The sequence below is a fragment of the Nerophis ophidion genome, linkage group LG04 (assembly GCF_033978795.1).
Source record: "Nerophis ophidion isolate RoL-2023_Sa linkage group LG04, RoL_Noph_v1.0, whole genome shotgun sequence".
In the NCBI taxonomy this organism is placed as follows: Eukaryota; Metazoa; Chordata; class Actinopteri; order Syngnathiformes; family Syngnathidae; genus Nerophis; species Nerophis ophidion.
The window spans coordinates 54,295,609-54,307,829 of record NC_084614.1 but is presented as its reverse complement, the minus strand read 5'-3'; the positions used below and the strand labels follow the sequence as shown (position 1 = coordinate 54,307,829).

General features: G+C 36.5%; 1 long non-coding RNA gene across 1 annotated transcript; it reads left to right on the top strand.

The window, feature by feature from the left end:
* The first annotated feature begins 6,388 nt into the window (after window positions 1-6,388).
* Window positions 6,389-8,385, top strand: LOC133550577 (uncharacterized). The gene is made up of 4 exons (XR_009806320.1): window positions 6,389-6,525; window positions 7,664-7,756; window positions 7,882-7,998; window positions 8,097-8,385. It is a non-coding gene; the product is annotated as an uncharacterized LOC133550577 (long non-coding RNA).
* Window positions 8,386-12,221: the final 3,836 nt, after the last annotated feature.

Genomic DNA, 12,221 nt, shown 5'->3' with positions numbered 1-12,221 from the left:
CAGATTCAAACAATTTCCACATTCAAACCATTCCTTGATACATCCTACATTCCCTTAGCATTTCAGTTCAGCGTCAGATCTTTAACATTGAAACGTTTTCAACATTCAAACTACCGGTTTTCTTACATTCTATCAGCATTTCAGTTCAACTTCAGTATTGGAGCATTCACTAGCAATTCTTCCAGAAATTGCCTCACATTGTATGTCAAATAAGTTTAAAATAAAAGTGAAAATCAAAATGTTGTCTTTACGAATTAATTTCCAAGGACAATTCTCATTCGGCACAGTTTAAAAAGAAAAAAAGTAGATAAAAGAAGTGGTGGGCTGAGGTATCGGACGCTTCCAAGGCCGCACTCACAGCTCCAATCCCTGGCCTTCAACAAGCCCCCTTTAAAAATGGCATAGGCTACTTTAAAGTTGATGAAAAATATTTACTCTCTTTTCATGGTATTTTTTTTTCAACATTTAGCTGAAGAACTCAAAAGTCCCACAAAAGGGGCGCTGGGATTTGGATACCTCTAGTATCAACAACTTTGTGAAATCATTCTGTCTTTATAGGTAATTTTGCCTATCGTTCACAATCATTATGAGAGACAAGAACACGTCTTTTTTTAAATTTCATTTTAAAAATTATTTAAAAAAACGGTTGCAAAATGCGGCTAATGGGAGTCACCATTGTAGCCTTTAAAGTCCTCTAAAATAACTTCAAAACCCTCCAATGTTTTCTATACACACAAGTATGAATAATGTAGTAGCAGAAATGTTCATAACAATGTGTAATATGTAGTAATATTTACTGTATTTTGGTCATTTTATGGATTACCGGAATTTATTTCCTCTGCGCATTTATTTCCGTTTTCATAGCAGTGCAATTCCGACTTCCGGAAAGACAAACGTGCGTGCGTGCGTGTGTGTGCGTGTGTGTGTGTGTGTGTGTGTGTGTGTGTGTGTGTGTGTGTGTGTGTGTGTGTGTGTGTGTGTGTGTGTTGTAATCATGTCAGACTTGGTAACAGACAACAAATACAACTATTTTCGGAAAAATTTTTGATTCCTAACCTTATCTTTTTGAATCTGAATATACAAAGGATGAACTGCTTCTTTTGAAAAAAGCAATGATACCGTCATGTCAAACTCAAGGCCCCTGTGGCCACATCGGGCATGCCACATCATTTTATATGGTCCTTGAAAACCAGGAAATAATGTTGTCCATAGCCCACTACCCAACATGCCTTTCAGAATCAGAATTAGAACCAGCTTTATTGTCATTACTTTCCCTTCTCTGTGCATTCTAATTAGTGAAAAAGTTTACTAGTACGAAGCAGCGAACGCAATAACAATCTACTCCTCACGTAAATCCTTCTAAAAGCCATCCCAAAACCTCCAACATTTTATATACATGCTATAAGTATGTATGCAATGTAGTAGTAGTAACATATTTAAAGTATTTTGTGATTTAGTATTTTGGTTTACCTTTAAGAACCCCCATTCTGTTTGAGTCATGGACAATCAAAAATTATATCAAAATATTTAATATAAGGCTGTCAAACAAGTAAAATAATTAATTGCGATTAATCAGTTCATTTTTAACTCAAAATTATTCACGATAAAACACAGATAGATATAGTGTTTCGTCATCAATAAGTGTACCCTACACAGATAATTTTAAAGCTTTTATTACAATGACTGGACAGTTTGTTTGCTTTAATGAAATGTTTTGTAAACATTATTCTTTTTTTTTAAACAGCGCAACAAAACGGGCAATACAAAAATTACCTGTTCAAGTATTGGTGTCTTGCCCGATTTTATGGCAATACAGAATTTGTATTCCTGCTGTAGGAGCACTTGCATTCAGAGGAAAGGAGCTACACCATGCTTAGATACAAATTGTACACATTAAAAACACCAAATTTGGATTGTTACGATCATGGTTTGATTGTCCAAGATGTTTGGTAATGTAATCTGTGATATTTTTACCTAAATAAATGCTTCTGATATTTTGTAAATCACATGCTGTGCAGGTTAAAGGTCATCATTTATCTGCATGACAAACCTTAACCTTCTCTATTTATTCAATTTGTTATTCTTATAGCCAGACCTGGGTGTTTACTTCAGAAACCGTCAGGTACGGTTGTAAACACACAGGTTTGGCTATAAGAATAACAAATTGCAAACATTTTTGAAAACGTAATGAACATCTTTGGATTTCTCAATTTATTATTAAAGTGTGATATTCATCCTGCTAAACATTTTGTAATTGCAGACTATCAATCAGATAAGGTTATAAAAGAATATACACTTTATTTCGATTGGCTAGAAAACATTTATTTAGGTAGCAATATGACAATATACATTATGAAACATTTTTGACAAAAAATGATCGTAATGTAAAGCGATTTTTTATTTTGTTACAGAGTTGAACTGGATTTGACGCATATCACTTTTATTGTGAAGTCCAAAGTGTGGTCGAGAATTGGTCGAGAAGAGGAGTCTTCACATGTTTTGACGACTTGGGAGTCTCTGATGAAAAATGACATTGGAATTTCCTGCTTACTTTCCCTGTTGAGCTTTTGCTTCCATCCAAATAAAAGAGTTAGTGTAACAATAATTTACATTTTATGTTATCAATGCACTTAACTGTAATGTAAACACAGACGTGAAGTTCCACTTCTCTGCAAGCGGCGAAGTATTATTTCAATGGCGCTTTCACTCCAATGATGTAGTCTCACGGCGATCGGAGATAAAATAGTTTTTTTTCTTGTCAATGACTTGCCATGGCTTTATACAAGAGATTTCCATAATATGCTTTGCTTTGTGCATTTCTGCTCACTTTTTTCCATTTTTATGGCTCAAAAGTACCTGAACATCATCATTTTCCCACACTACAGAACGGACCAAGGGTCAAAAAAGAGTCAGGATGCATGTGCGTTGATGGAACCTTAACAAAATATGTGTCGTTAAAGGAACTTATAGTTATTAATACGTTATTATCACGTTAACTGTGACAGCCCTAATTTAAGAGACACTTTCTGTAAGATACATAAATCTGTGTAAAAGTGAATGCTAAAAGTTATAGAGATAATCATAATCATCTCATTATGTGAATCACAATTTATACTTTAATATTTATTCATGAGAACTTTATTTATTTATTCATTTTGTTTGTTACAAATAGAGTACAGGAAGGTAACACACAAATGTGTAAGACATTGCCATGAGATGAAAAAGGTGTAGCTTCTTCCTACTACCTTTCGAACATGTTGAGAAACAGGAAATATGTGATGTACCAAATTGTAACTGTATGCTTGTTTGAAAAAAACACCTTGATTCAAGTAAAGATCTTCTTTCTTAGCAATATACTAAATGCACATAAATGACTACATTTTATTTTATGACATTCATAAATGTTGCTATCATGTTTCTCCTTGTTTTCTTACCAATGGCAACACAACACGTCTATGTGAGCACCATAATTAAGAGAGACGTACTCACTTTTTGTGGGATCTTTGCACAATATGTCCGCCTTCTTCATTATCGTCTTCAATGACAGGCATCTGGCGTAAAACAAAAAAACGAAAGGAGCCAAATCATACATGGGCTTTACGCACTTTGGTCACTCATGATGGTAGAAGCTGAAAGACAACAAGAGTGTGGACATTCGTAATTTAAATAGCAGGGCTATTTTTGATAGAAATAGAATTGTCTCACATCAACTTATATATATCAATATGATATTAATACATATGCATATATTAATAAATATACAAATACAAATTTCATATACAAATAATTTGTATAAACGCATATTTGTAAATATATCTTTGTGAATTGAAAATATATACAAATAAAACTTAGAAATATAAAAATGTGATTTACAAATACATCAAGAATTTGTATAAATAAATGTGTATTTGTAGATATATTTTTGAGATTTGAATATGCTTGATTTTGTATTTGTATTTGTATTGAATTTGCATATGTGGATCGCTTTTTTGCTTTTGTGTCGATGAGACATTCCTACCACAAATCAGATGCACAAATAAATGTTAACTACTCACTCCCCTTAACAACCAGCAGAAGGCACAGCAGCCAGAGCGGTCTGGGTCACAGACATGGTTAGACATTGGCGAGCCAATCAGAGGCACACTAGGGAGGGTCATATTGCGTCATGACTTTTGGGATGATTTGACACACATTGCACTTATAACATATCAGTACCTACATCGGGACAAGGTCATTACACGGCATTGATACAATAAAATTAGGAGTTTGCATGGTTTTTCAGATTAACTGGATAAGTTAGCATTAGCTAATACAACGCTAATGTAAGCTAGCTCAGGCCTGTTGTATGTTCTCTTTGTAAAGACGTGGATTGTTTTTGTGCAGAGAGCTCCGGGCATTTTGCATATAATGCATAAAATGTTCTGTGCACAGACTGCTCTGGCTGCAGTGCCTTTTGCTTGTTTTTCAGGGGAGTGTGTAAGTAGTCACATTTATTTGTGCATCTTTTTTGTGATAGGAATGTCTCATCGACACAAAAGCAAAAAAGCGATCCACATATGCAAATTCAATACAAATACAAATACAAAATCAAGCGTATTTATATTCAAATCTCAAAAATATATTTACAAACACACGTTTGTTTATACAAATTCTTGATTTATTTGTCTTTCACATTTTTATATTTATCCATTTTATTTGTATATACTATCAAATCTCTAAAATATATTTACAAGTATGTGTTTATTTATAGAAATTGTTTATTTATTTGTATATCACATTTGTATTTGTACATTTATTAATGTATGCATATGTAATAATATCATATTGATATATATAAGTTGATGTGAGACAATTCTACTTCCATAATTTTTTTCTGACATTAGTGATTCTGACTAAGGACCAATAACAAATGTCCACTGTGGAGGACGCTGGTTCTTAGGAGGTTGAAGTAGTTAACTTATTTTTACACATCACAAATTGCCAACTTTAAAGAAAAACAAAGACAGCATTCAAATGCATTCAAAACTGCTTGCAGGCTCATGTCCAAAAGCTGGAACCTTATGATTTGACGCTTTCATTAATTAATTTGAATGTCTAACATTGTAACAACATTTATATGTTAGGAAATACAAAAATCCTCAAAGTGCAAACAAGTCTATTACCATGGCTTTTACACAATTGTTTTAAGGACCTGGATTTTCAGTCTTATTGGTAAAGAGAGCCCATATCTTTAAACAATTAGCACTCAAGGCTGACATGTTGACTAGTAATGAGGCAAGCAGGCACAACGTCATCACTTGCTGTCGACAGTTAGCTGCATAAAAATAAATGTTCAAGAATACAGAACTGAAAACATTGCATTTTTGTTCGCATTCTCTACATCAGGGATGGTAACAATGATAACAATGGTAAAACTCCCGACGGTCAGTATTCCATCCATTCATTTTCTACCGCTTGTCCCTTACGGGGTTGTGGGGAGTGCTGGAGCCTATCCCAGGATTAGCCTTTTTAATTAAAAATGATCAAAAAACATGATTGATGAATGGGTTATACTTGTATAGCGCTTTTCTAACTTCAAGGTACTCAAAGCGCTTTCACACATTCACACACTGATGGCGACAGCTGCCATGCATGGACCTAACCACCACCCATCAGGAGCAAGTGTCTTGCTCAAGGACACAACGGACGTGACGAGGTTGGTGGAAGGTGAGGATGGAACCAGGAACCCTCAGGTTGCTGGCACGGCCACTCTCCTGACCACGCTAGCCGCACTAGGATCAATTTACTAACTGCCTGGTTCCAGCTCGCTAGCTTAAACACTAACATGAAAACATATATATATATATATATATATATATATATATATATATATATATATATATATATACATATATATATATATATATATATATATATAACTTACATTGCTGTCTGAGCAACTAAGCTGTTTGGCGAAGTTGGGAGAGTGGCCGTGCCAGCAATCTGAGGGTTACTTGTTCAATCCCCACCTTCTACCATCCTAGTCACATCCGTTGTGTCCTTGGGCAAGACACTTCACCCTTGCTCCTGATGGGCCCTGGTTAGCGCCTTGCACGGCAGCTTCCGCCATCAGTGTGTGAATGTGTGTGTGAATGGGTGAATGTGGAAATACTGTCAAAGCGCTTTGGGCTCAGGGGCGGAGCTAGAGGGGAGGCCGGGGTAGCACTGGACCCCCCTGAAATCTGATTGGACCCCCCAGGTGCCACCCCAGATGATTGACATATCGCGGCACCGCACGTCTTGTCGGAAGGAGCCAGTTGCATTTTTAAATCAGTGAAGCCTATTGACTGCTAAGTCCCTCCTGTACAGTAACTGGCGCTATGTACCACAAAGCGTTGAGAGCCACGTTCATTAAGGGAGAAGAAGAAGAATCGCTACTGAAGAAGAGGAATATTTGAACTGGAGTCGGTTATCGTTGCTGGAGACCGGAGAGCCGGAGATCAACAAAGTTACAAAGAAAAAGAAGGATAACCTTCTCTTCGTAAAGTAGGTTTTACGGTGGTGTCCTAATGAGTCACTGTTTAAAATAACTTTTGTAGATAGAAGTTTTTTTTTCTACAAGCAGAGAGCCACGGCATAAAGCAAACGTTAACGACGTTACGTCTCATGGCGTCTTGCTTCCAATAGCCGCTAATGTCTCGTTTAATTAATTTGGTCGCTATTTATATTTACGTGTTTCTCCAATAATTCTAGAGGAATGAACCTAGCGGAGGATCAGCCAGCCAGCTAGCTGTTTCATTCTCTGTTGTAACATAATGTTCACACGGTAGTTAGCCTGCTGCCAACTAACTGAAAAGTCTGAATATTAAACCTAAGTCTACAGTGGTTTATTTGCCCTGACATGTTTTAGGCTTGAAGTGTAGATTTAATAACACTGTGTGATTGTAAGTGATGTAACAGGACTGGCTTATTTTTTCATAGGGTCAGTTGAGAATGAAAAGGCAGGGGGAGAAGATTTATGAACTATTTTAAAAAGAAGCAAGTCAGGGTCAGGACAAGATGAGGCAGACAGCCAGGATTCAGGTCTGCCAGCAGTCCTGGCAGCTCCCATCCTGGGACGAGTCAGGAGGAGAGAGAATGTGATGCACACAGCCCATCATCACCAGGTCAGAGCATAGAAGCAGTCACATGCTCACTTAAGTAATTTTAAGTTACAGGGTTCCTACGCTAGTATGGAAAGTTTGGAATTTCTACATTTCCAGGTCTGTAGTAATAAGGAAGATGGAAACAATTGTATGGAAATATATTTATACTGATCTGGGTTATCTTAAGATTTGTGGGTTAATTATTTTGCATACACTACCTATCTACAATCTTATGGAAATAATTTGGTGACTTAATGGCATACAAATTCAATAATGATAACAAATGATTTCCATGATGAATTGCATAATCTATTCACATGATATACTCATCTCAAATGTCACAAATTATTGGATTCTTTTTTAGATTATTTTTTTACTGAGAAGTCTGGGAATTAGGGTCTGGACATTTCAAATGTGTAGGAACCCCTAAGTTTATTTTTAGATATTTTGAAGTGTTTGTTACTGATGTGTGTTGTTTTTTGATGGTGGTTGTATGTTAATTTTGCTTACACTAATATTTTCATTTTTATACAATGTAGTTCCATTAGACACAGAAGGAAAAGATGGCAGCTCCCTTCCTGGGACTAGTCGGGAGAGAGAACTCACAACACAGCACAGCCCATCTTCACCAGGTCAGAGCATAGACAGAAACAGTCACATGCTCAGTTCAGTAAGTTTAGTTTTAGATATATTGAAATGTTGGTTACTGACGAGTGTTGTTTTTTGCATCTTATTTTAATTACACTATACAATGTAGATCCATCGAATGAGGACACAGAGGCCACTGACCCTAATGAGGATGCCGATGAGCAACAAGAGCCAGACCCAGAGCCAGCTGTCTCCAGCACTTTTGCTCATCCAAGAGGACCCAGTGGTAGGTCTACTTACCTGAAACTTGCTAGTGAGCTGCAGTTATTGTCTAATAATCTTCTGGATCCCTTAACTGTGTTTTCATGACTATTTGTTTTCCAGATATTTCCAGATGCAAAGAGAAGGGACCAGTTCAGCCTTGTCTGACACAATTGCTGTTGTTACTCCAGTCAGCACTGCTTCCTGTGAGAAGCTTTTCTGCTTTAAAACTGATTAAAACTCTTCTCAGAACCACAATGGCTGATGACAGGTTAAGTCACCTTGGAACTCTCAGTATTGAGTCAAGGAGGGCACGTGCCCTCAACATGGATGACTTTGTGAAACATTTTGCGGCTTCTCACCATAACCAAAGGATTATGCTTTTCTAAACCTTTTCTGAGAGAGACAGAGAGAGAGAAATATGAATGTGTTGGTGCATTTTCACCATCTTTGTAAAAAATAGATATTATTAATTATTAGTTCTTGAAAAATTGTTGCCAAGTTGTGTTTTACATTTTCTGCATTGTTAATAAACTGCAAATTATATATACATAAATCTCATCTCCTGTGTGCTTAGTATGTACAATTCAACATTTGACACTCCGATTGCAATTGATAAGTCAAGAAAAAAATTCATTGTTATAGTCTGTGGACCCCCTGATATAGCGTTGGCCACCCCCTGGCCACCCCAAGGATAAAAGTCTAGCTCCGCCACTGTTTGGTCTCCTTAAAAAGGGGTAGAAAAGCGCTATACAAGTACAACCATTTACCATTTAATTGTGCACACTGAACCTACAACTTGTGCCGTCTTGGAACAGAGCGATCGTTCAACGGGTTTTATTCACCTGAGTCACGTTCGGCTTATTAAATACGCGACGCGCAAAGTGGTGGTCAGGCAAGTGCCTGTCAAAGCGTTCTGGGCAGAGAAAAATACTTGCGTTGTTTTAGGCTGTTGCAACCGTTCAAATCGAAAAAAGGATTCCACAGAATTCCGCGAGAGATAAACAAGAAGGGCTAAAGATTTTACGAAAGACACAGGGGAAGTGGCACGCACCAAGTCCAAGGGAGTAGAGTCGAAAATTGCACAAGTTTGCTGTGAATAATTTGTTAAAGGTTTGTTTGAAAAAACTTTTAACGTTTCAAACTTCCCATTAAGTATTATCTTATTTGTATTTGATCTTTTTACTGAGTTCTTAAAACACATGTTTGCTATGAGTGTTTTTGAAACCAATTCGGCTTGTCTAGATCAGTGGTTCTCAAATGGGGGTACGCGTACCCCTGGGGGTAATTGAAGGTATGCCAAGGGGTACATGAGATTTTTTTCAAAATATTCTAAAAATAGCAAGAATTCAAAAATCGTTTATAAAAATATTTATGGAATAATACTTTAACAAAATATGAATGTAAGTTCATAAACTGTGAAAAAAATACAACAATGCAATATTCAGTGTTGACAGCTAGATTTTTTGTGGACATGTTCCATAAATATTGATGTTAAAGATTTTTTTTTTTTGAAGAGATGTTTAGAATTAAGTTAATGAATCCAGATGGATCTCAATTACAATCCCCAAAGAGGGCCCTTTAAATTGATGATTACTTCTATGTGTAGAAATCTTTATTTATAATTCAATCACTTCATTATTTTCCAACAAGTTTTTAGTTATTTTTATATCTTTTTTTTCAAATAGTTCAAGAAAGACCACTACAAATTAGCAATATTTTGCACTGTTATACAATTAAAAAAATCAGAAACTGATGACATAGTGCTTTATTTTACTTCTTCATCTCCTTTTTTCAACCAAAAAAAGGGGTACTTGAATTAAAACATGTTCACAGGGGGTACATCACTGAAAAAAGGTTGAGAACCACTGCTCTAGATTGTGTGTATATCGATTATTTATTCGTCTTTCACAATTCCAATTATCTTCATGAGTGGGTAAGATAGTGGGCAAATGAAAAACAGTGAATCAAGCCAATCGAAGGCTACTGGCAGTTTATATAAAAGGATGCGTCCTCGCATGACGCAAAGTTGAATCATGAAATGTAATTTTACCCGAGCAAAAATGAAGCACGGTTTATCTGGGAGAGTCTTGATACATATTTCCTATTTTGCTCGTATCTGCTTTTAAGTTAAAGTACCAATGATTGTCACACACACAGTAGGTGTGGCAAATTTATTCCCTGCATTTGACCCATCACCCTTGATCAGCCCCTAAGAGGTGAGGGGAGCAGTGGGCAGCAGCGGTGGTCGCGCCCGGGAATCATTTTTGGTGATTCAACCCCCAATTCCAACCCTTGATGCTGAGTGCCAAGCAGGGAGGTAATGGCTCCCATTTTTATAGTCTTTGGTATTTTAACGGTAAGATCCGAGTCCCTTGTGTACTCAGATGGTTTTCTCGCTGTTTGGTGTATAGTATCCACGTTGTTTTGGTGGATCACCACTTTGTTTATTACCGTTCAAAGTCTTGTGACTGAATACGAGCTATACTTAGAAGCATACGAGACAGAGGTGTTTTATGGTGCGTTCAAGGACTGCTGAACAGAGTAGAATGCCCGCCAGAAAGAATAAATAATAATAATAGATTGTTTTTGTTACGTCTTTTTCATTTCAATAAGTCTTGAAGTGCTACGGTACACCCCGACATATAAAACAATAAAAGATTAGCCATTAAAACAGATAAGACTAAAACTCTATCGGTGAAACTTAAAACACAAAACATGCAAAATTGTGGGGTTTCTAACAGTGTGTCTATTTATTTATTTAAAAGTAAATACATTTGTTAAAATATTTCAGTGTGTGTATAGATAACAATAACAATACTGTGATAATAATAACTGAGGATGTGAAAAGTGTCTAAAGTGAGACACAACTCAATGATAACTTACCAACATCGCAAAAGGTGCATTGAACACCTTGTTGTCAATGGCTCATGATTGATAGCTTGTTATTGCGACATCAGATGTCAGTCAACATAGTGACATACAGGGCTTACAAACATTTAGCACATCGACTTTATAACTTCAGCACTGAAACAACCCCGAGTGTGAAGACAACATGTAGCAGTCATTCTTTTGTTTTTCTCTTTGAGATGCATTCAAATTTCAAATAGCAAGTGTAGCAAAGCCCGCGACGTTTCGCAGAAAGCTTTTAATCATCTAAACACACAACAGGAGACAAGTGCACGAAATAGTATGACTTTGTTTGCCACTCTCCTCTCACTTTTGGGGTTTTTTTTGGGGGGGGAGTAGGGTATTTTGGTCCTAATTTGTCAATTATTGGGCCTAAAATAACTTGGGTGGCAGTGCAAAGTGACAACATTGGGATAACATGTTACACTGAATCTAACAAGAAGTGATCACAGACGTGCTAGATGTGACAGAGTAAAAGGCCTCCTCACATTACTGCCAAATGTCTTTTTTCTTTTTGTGGCTGGGGCAACACTTTGTTGTTGGTTCTGCAACAAATGATAAAACAATATTTTATCATGCTGTGTTTCATCTGTGAGTGTGGTTTGAGGTGTTTTTTCCACAACATTTGGGGATTTTAGACATCGATCAAATCAAACAAAAGTTGTTAAAAAAAAAAGTTTCTTTATCCCCTTTTATACTTTCAGTTATTAGGCAGCTGATGCTTTTAGAAAAATAAATAAAAGTAAAGTATAATCACGCCCGCTTATGATTGATTTAGATTTTTTACTCTAGTTATTGACTGTGAGTCAAGGCATGGCAAGAGCTCAATTCTTACACTAGGCAATTCAAAATCCTTCATGGAAAATTACATGAAGGCAAAAGAATAAAAAAATCATAATTCCAAATAAAATTATAATATAAAATCATCATAAAAACAACCATAATTCAAATCAAAATCAAATACCGTACACAAAATACTTTCAGTTGTGCACAATGAAATAAAAGTGTTTTCAGCCTGGATTTGAACATTGCCATCGTTGAGGCCTGTCTCCCATCTTCTGGGAGACGATTCCAAATTTGAGGAGCATAAAACTGAAATGCAGACTCACCATGTGTTTTCCTGACTCGAAGCACCAGCGGGAGGCCACTCCTTGAGGTTTTCAGAGGCCGATATGGTTCTAACATGTCAGAGATGTACTTTGGCACAAGCCCATGAAAATACTTGTGCACAAGCAAAAGTGTTTTAAAGTCTATTTTCTGAGCAACAGGAAACCAGTGGAGTTACCTAAGCACTGGACTAGTAATGTCAAATTTCCTATTTTCCTAGTTCCAGTCAGG